At 38.9% G+C, this 7,277-nt stretch overlaps 1 long non-coding RNA gene across 2 annotated transcripts in view; it reads left to right on the top strand.

Annotated features, from left to right (window-relative positions):
- Nucleotides 1-4,867, top strand: part of LOC118761995 — a 19,515-nt gene extending 14,648 nt beyond the window's left edge. For both annotated transcript variants that reach the window (XR_004997782.1, XR_004997781.1), the window contains exon 2: nucleotides 3,678-4,867. This is a non-coding gene — a long non-coding RNA (uncharacterized LOC118761995). The remainder of the gene's footprint in view (nucleotides 1-3,677) is intronic.
- The last annotated feature ends 2,410 nt before the right edge of the window (nucleotides 4,868-7,277 follow it).

Below are 7,277 nucleotides of genomic sequence, written 5' to 3'. Positions count from 1 at the left end.
AAATGAAATATGCACAGTTCTGTTAAGTTACGAGCGAGTTGTGTTACCGTTCATGATAGAGTTTCCACTGAACGATTGCTCTTCGTTTTGGAAAGGCATAAACGCCCCACAGTCTCATTTTCTACTTTACACCAAAATATGGCAGACACATGTTGACATCACTTCATTGATTTGGTAGGTATAATAATGGAATGAGTGATTGTGACATTCACGCCTTGTCAAATGAATCAACGTCAAAATGAAACGAGCTGATTACAACTGGCTGTGGATTGAAACCGTATTGCAGATTTTACTAGCCGTTCTTCTTGCTTTTGAATTTACTTTGTGTGTGTGAAATGGAGCCCAAACTCAACGAAATTACACTGCATTTAGTGCCTAGTGTAGGCTTGGATACACCAAAATTCGGGTTGTTCACGGTTGGAACACTTTCCACCGTGTCCTGGGGCATAAACAATAACTAGAGCACCGGAGTGAAAAAATCGTTAGAATGTCGGATAAAATGACTAGTGGTAATTTAGTAATTTAGTCCATTATGTTTGAGCTCAAATCCCATTTGAAGCTAACGTAGTCGGAGTTCCGTAACATAAAAGAACCAAATCCCATTTGAGGCTAACGTAGTTGGGGTTCCGTAAACATAAAAGAACCCATTGAACTCTGGTATTAATTTGTATTCCTATAAAATATATCCTGAATGTGAATCACGCATACATACATAGACATATATACAGGGTCAAGACTTTAGCCAATTAACATATACTGATGTAGACATATACACATTTGTACACACACACACATGGTAATAAATCTTGGATGGACAAAACAAACAAGTCCTGGAGTCGATTTGTTGGACCAACGGCCATGCTCCAGCATGGCCACACTCAAATGACTGAAACGAGTAAAAATAAAAGAATACACACATACATGTATGTATGTGTATAATGTGTGTGTGTGTGTGTGTATAATCATATATATATATATGTGTGTGTGTGTGTGTATCTAAATATATATATGTGTGTGTATAATCATATATATATATATATATAATATTATATATATATATATATATATATATACATATGTATATATATATTTGTGTATATATGTACGAGTGCGTGTGCGTTCGTTCACCATCAGCGCGTACGTAGACGTATTGACGACGTACTACACTCGCTTCGCTAAAAAGACACACGCACGTAAAGCCTTATACACTGAAGATTAGGTTGTTTTAATCAATATTACATTAAGAGGAATCAATAACGACAACAACAGCGACTCGAGTAATGGCGGCGGCCGGTTATGATTGGGGCAAAGAACAGACAGATGTCGCAAGACACCGACGGCTGTCCACTTTCGAAGTAGACACACAGATAAGATGGCTGTCAACGCTAGCAACTACTTAACGTGATGAAGATATATGATTGTTTAGTCGTGTGTGTGTGAGCGAGAGTGTGTACAATGTACATGTAGTTGTATATATTCATGTTTAATTATTGAAATGCACGCTCTATATATATTTGATCGTGTGTGTGTGTGTGTGTGTGTGTGGTAAGGTAGGCGTAGAATTTCTCAACCTCAAGGTTTCGGGTTCAGTGTTACTACGTAGTAGCACCTTGGGTCCAGTGCCTTGGATCGACCAAAGCCATTGCGAGTGGATTTGGCTAATGGAGACTGAAAGAAGCCCGTCGTGTGTATACAAACACGCACACACACACACTCACTCACACACGCGTGCACACCACACACGCACAAGTTGTTCTTTGTGTTTGTCCCTTCCACCACCATATGATAACTGGTGTTCGTTTGTTTACGACCCCATAACATTAGCGCTGCACCAAAGGAGATCTATCAAATAAGTACTAAACATCAAGATTTAAAAATTTTCAACTAAATCCTTCAAGGCTGAGTCTGAGCATGGCTGTAGTCTAATGATTGAAACGAGCGAATAGTGGACATGTATATATATATATAAAGATATGTACATATATATATGCCACACATACACAGTTGGATACGTTAATTATGATTTTATTCACACACTTATTGCAGCGGTCCTTCAGTTTTTCTAAGCCCTGTAAAAGAATTCGGAAGGTTGGGCCGCCAAACAGGCCTTTCGCGACACCCTTAAAGCCAGGAACTTTTCAGCACCCACGTCGTGTGTGTGTGTGTGTGTTTGTGTAATTTGCTTACGGTATTAGTTGATTATGTAGATCTTAGTATGATGGGAGTATGTATATGTGTACATATATACATGCGTATATATTTGTACTTGCATATATTAAATAGCTAAAGTTCTCGTCCAGTGTCTGTGTGTTTATATGTTGTGAATAAACATACATGGATATATTTCATAAATATACATTTAGCTTACGAATATTTGAATTCGTTCATTCTTCAGAGAACGATTTACTAGTTTACAGCTACTAAAGAAAATACAATGAGAAACATTTACAATTGATGTGCTCGCTGTCTCAGCAGTTTAGTTAATTAATACTAGTCGTTAATGAATGTACTAATGTATAATTGAGTAAAAGTATTGCCGATGTAAGCATTGTTATGCAAATTACACACCAGTTTCCTTCGCCATAAATAGTTGTAAATTACTATACTCTCTGAACAGGAATAAGAAACTGATCTCTGATGAAGCCTTAATAACTGGAACCATAAAATTGATCTCTCTTCTTGGCTGAAACTAAAATTCTGTTCTTCAACAATAGTTTTTTCGTTTATACTTTTGAGGAAATACGTGTGCACTTCTACAAGTCATGCACTTACGTGTTCACTCGATACATTTGTACGTTTCCGTCACTTATTGGTTTTTGTGTTGTTGTGAGAAGCTGATTCTGCCATGCACCACAAAGGAAAAATTGCATAGTGCACGGAAATATATCGGTAATAAGTGTTGATAAGACGCAAAACTGGTTATAATGAAAATAAACGAAACAATTATGAAACTAAGCAATAAACGCAATTTGCTTATTCAATACTTCGATATATATATATATTACGGAGATGTACTTGCATAGCAAGTGATCTGATCTGAAATCGTGTGCTGGAACGAAAACAATTGCAGCGTGGAAGGTGTTTATAAGCTGTTTAAGAAACACACAAAAACCGTTAACATTTAAATTTAATTTGTCGTTGCTTTGAGACTGCGACCTGTTCACTGACAAAATTCCGTACTGCACGGAATATATATATATATGTATATATATATATATATATATATATGTATATATATATATATAAAGGAAATGAAGAAAATGCTGACAAAATAATTTAAGTAAGGAGAGTGTATTTAATTAGGTGAAAGCTCTTTTTTACCGGTTGCGCATTTGTTATGCTTATCAAAAGATATTTTTTTAAGAGAGATAGAGTTCCTTTCTGATAGATTATATATATATATATATATATATATATATATATGACAACAAATGGAACAATATATATATAACAACAAATGGAACAAGAACGTAACAAGTGACCACAAAACATTCGGACAGTTAGACGATACAAAAGAGGGCAGGAAAAAACAAGGACGGGTCTAGCACAGCGTATCGCCCAACGCGGATATGCGTCTGTGTGTCTGCGCGCGCATGTATATCTTTGAATATGTATGTGCATATGTGTCTATTGTTTTATTTGTTATAACATTGTCTTTTCTTTCTTTTTGTCTTCAGTATGTCAGTTGGTGTGTTCATGGGTGGGGTTATCACACCAGTTCGATATACCCCAGCATCAACGAGAACAACAACATCATCATCATCATCAACAACAACTACACCAACAGAAGAACGGGTCAAGCTCCATTGAAGAAAGAAACAGAAGCTTCTCATTAACGGACATTATTCATCAGTTTGGTGTCGGACTTTCACCTCAACTTTCACCTGACCCTTGTTATAGACTGTCTATCAAGCCATGGTTACCCACAGCCCTACAGCCTGATTAGAACAAACATACAATAATAAAGACTTCTCTCCTTCTCACTTCCCATCACCAGCACCATCAAGGTGTTACTTTTTTGTCATTTTTCTTTGTCCTATGGTCTTGATTTCCACCCGTGGCGTTCACTACTCATATGATTGTCACGTAATTTTTGTTTTGTAGATAGGTTATGCATCGATCTGTCTACCTATATTTAATCTTTTAATCAGACTACTTCACTACACCACATTTCATCACTACTACCAACAGCACACCGTTGCTACTATTGTACTATACACTAGCCACTATACTAACTGATCGCAAATTGGTGGCAGCAGACATTTTGTTTTGGAAGTTTTAAAAGTTTTCAGTTGGGATTAACTGAAGGAGTGGCAACAACACCACCAGTAGTATTATTGGGAAGAATAGAAGCAAAATCTCCTTTAAAAAATACATTATCTCGCTTCCCTACTTTTATAATCACAATTTCTTGTACAAGAGCTATCAACCCCGCTACACCGCTTCCTTCCACGTCACCCATCTAAGAAAACTTCATACAGCTCCCAGTTACCCTCTTCTCTTTCCTTCACTGCGTCATCATCAACATCATCATCATCATTATAATAGCCGTCATTTCAGGTGGTTTAACCCCAAATCCAGAACAACATATTTTACACGCCCCCACCCCCCAACAGTCTCGGACCTCTCCTACCTTAACTCCACCTCTCTTGGCCCCACGTGCTGCATTGTTTAGCGAGGTCACACTAAAAACTTTTGTTCACCGTTGTGGGAGCTAGTGGTGCCCGGAAAGGGGTACTGTGGCTAGCTGCGTGATTGGGTGAGTGGAGTAAGCGGGTGGATGGGTGTGCTGGGAGACAGATACACCCTTTCCACCCACATACAAATAAATTGAAACAAAAATAAACAAAACTATAATAAACAATAACGTGTCTGTCTGTCCCTCTCTGGATTACTGGATTAACTGATGGATAAAGGTTTTGGATTATTACTTCTGCTGTATTTACATTTAGCGGCAATAACTAAAGGTAAGTCCTTACTACTACTACTACTGCCTTCTGCATGTCTGTCTTCTTCATCCATGTTACGTATATTTGCTTGCCTGTCTGTCTGCTCTGTGTCCGGTCTCTTCTATGTCCGTTTGTCAAATTACATCTTCCTATCTACTTCTGGCGGTCTGTTTATTTACTTGTTTGTGGTGAGGCAAGCAAAGTGTCAAGTTTGAACTGTTGTTGTCTTCCACCATAGCCAACAGCCAGTCCCATTGACTGACTTGTACCCTACGTGCTTTTGGCTTGGCATAAAACCTATAGGCACCAATGGTCTGACGTACAGTCGTCTACAACAGTTTACTTTTCGACCCCTTCGATTACTATTTTATTCTGGTGGACCCTTATAGCCATTCAATGTATAGATACTCCTTTCAAAATTGCTACTTTGCTTTTCACACCCTAACATAGTTCAAATTATGTAAAGTGTTCGAGAAAGAAACCTAGCTGTTTCTTTCAATAAATTCATCTAAAACAAAATTTTTTTTCATGAACCCTTAATATATTACTGTGCATTCCCAGCTGATTATTTTGTTTGTCCCCCCCCCTCCAATCTTATATAGACCCCGGTTGAGAACCAACGACCTATAGGCTCAGTTTGATATACAGCCTACAGACCCTGCGATATTTTTTCTGTATTCCGATGGAGAGCTTCAGTCCAAAATGTTAAGCTTCCCACTCCTGACCTCACTGACGCTCTCCATGATTCTTAGTGGTAGCTATCCTCTGTTGCTGCAGTCTCTTCTTATTCTCTACCTAATTCAGTTCGTTCGTGTTGTTGCTTAAGTCCAGGTCAATACTGTTTCAGCAGAGGTATGAGCAAAGACTTTCTGGCCGTGTCCAATACGCCATTTTAGGATATATCGAGGAATACGTTACACAATGCATCCTTTTGTTATAGAAGTCGTTTAGGTGCGAGCTGATGGAGATTTGGCTGCTATTTCTTGTAGCTACCACGTCGGGGCTTCTCGCTTCACTGAAACTTTGTGCGCGTGTGTTTTGCCCACGTGTGTGTAACTCGTTGTCTCCAGAATGAATGTGTGTGTGTGACAAACACCGTAGATTCGTTGTCCAGTCATAAGTTTTCTGGTTCAATCCTACTGTTCGGCATCTTGGGAAAAGTGATGTTCATCTTACCTTAGCCGTGGATTAATCTAAATCTTGTGAGACTTGTGGACGACATTCAAGCCGATGGACGTGTAAGAAGGATCCAACTAACAAACCCTGTGTTTCTCTCTCTCTCTCTCTCTCTCTGTGCCTGACCTTGGCCGTAAATTACTGGCCCTCTATCTGTCTATCTAGTCCACCCCCCACCTGTTCTTGAATATGCTATTTGTGAAATGTTTTCTTATCACGGCACTCATAAGCATTATATAGAATTATTATAGAAAGGAAAACTACGCGCACATCGCACACACACATACACACACACACACACACACACACAGAGCACGTACAATACACATTACATATATCTATACACATAATGTACATATACTTACACACATATTGTGTTATGGAACGTATATGTTGACATATACACACACGCACATTACACGTCATGCACTATAAACTTGTTGTTTATCTTATATATAGTCACCGCTTTTGTTATTACTAAGTGGTTGTTACAGTTTTTGCCATTACTGTAGTAGTAGTAGAAGCAGTAGTTGGCGTTGCTGTTGTTGTTGTTGTAGAGATAATGGCTAAGAAGTCTTTCTAATTCTTTCATTATCTCATTTCTGTGAATAATGATGGCGACTGCTGAAAATTTCGGTATTTAGCCGACATTTTCTCTTTACTAGTCGTGTGTGTAAGCATGCATGCACGCGCGCGTGTACATATTCTTTTATTCTTTTATTTGTTTCAGTCATTTTGACTGCGGCCATGCTGGGGCACCACCTTGAAGAATTTTTTGTCGGAGGAAATCGATCCCAGTTCTTGTTTGTTTTTTAAAGCCCGGTACATAGCGGTTCGGCTAAAGAGACCGAGAGAATAAGCTCCGGGCACGTAAACTCACCAGATTGGACAGTTTGACAAGATCCAATGGGTCCAAGTGCTTGCATCATGTTCTAATGGTTTCTACGACTGGATACCCTTCCTATAACACCAACCATTTTACAGCGGGGACTGGAGATTTTTCTTCCGTGCAACCTGCATTATTGAGGTTGCCGTGAAGTTGGCAGAACGACAAGCCCTGGAGTTGAGGGCTGGTGTGGTTGCCAGCGTCTTGCTTGTGGACGAGGGATTGAACTATGGAAAGGAGCATGTAGTGTAGGTCCTTTTAGAGGG

This window comes from Octopus sinensis, unplaced genomic scaffold (genome assembly GCF_006345805.1).
Source record: "Octopus sinensis unplaced genomic scaffold, ASM634580v1 Contig18984, whole genome shotgun sequence".
Lineage (NCBI taxonomy): Eukaryota > Metazoa > Mollusca > Cephalopoda > Octopoda > Octopodidae > Octopus > Octopus sinensis.
The sequence above is the reverse complement of the archived record's forward strand: the minus strand, read 5'-3'. Positions and strand labels throughout refer to the sequence as shown.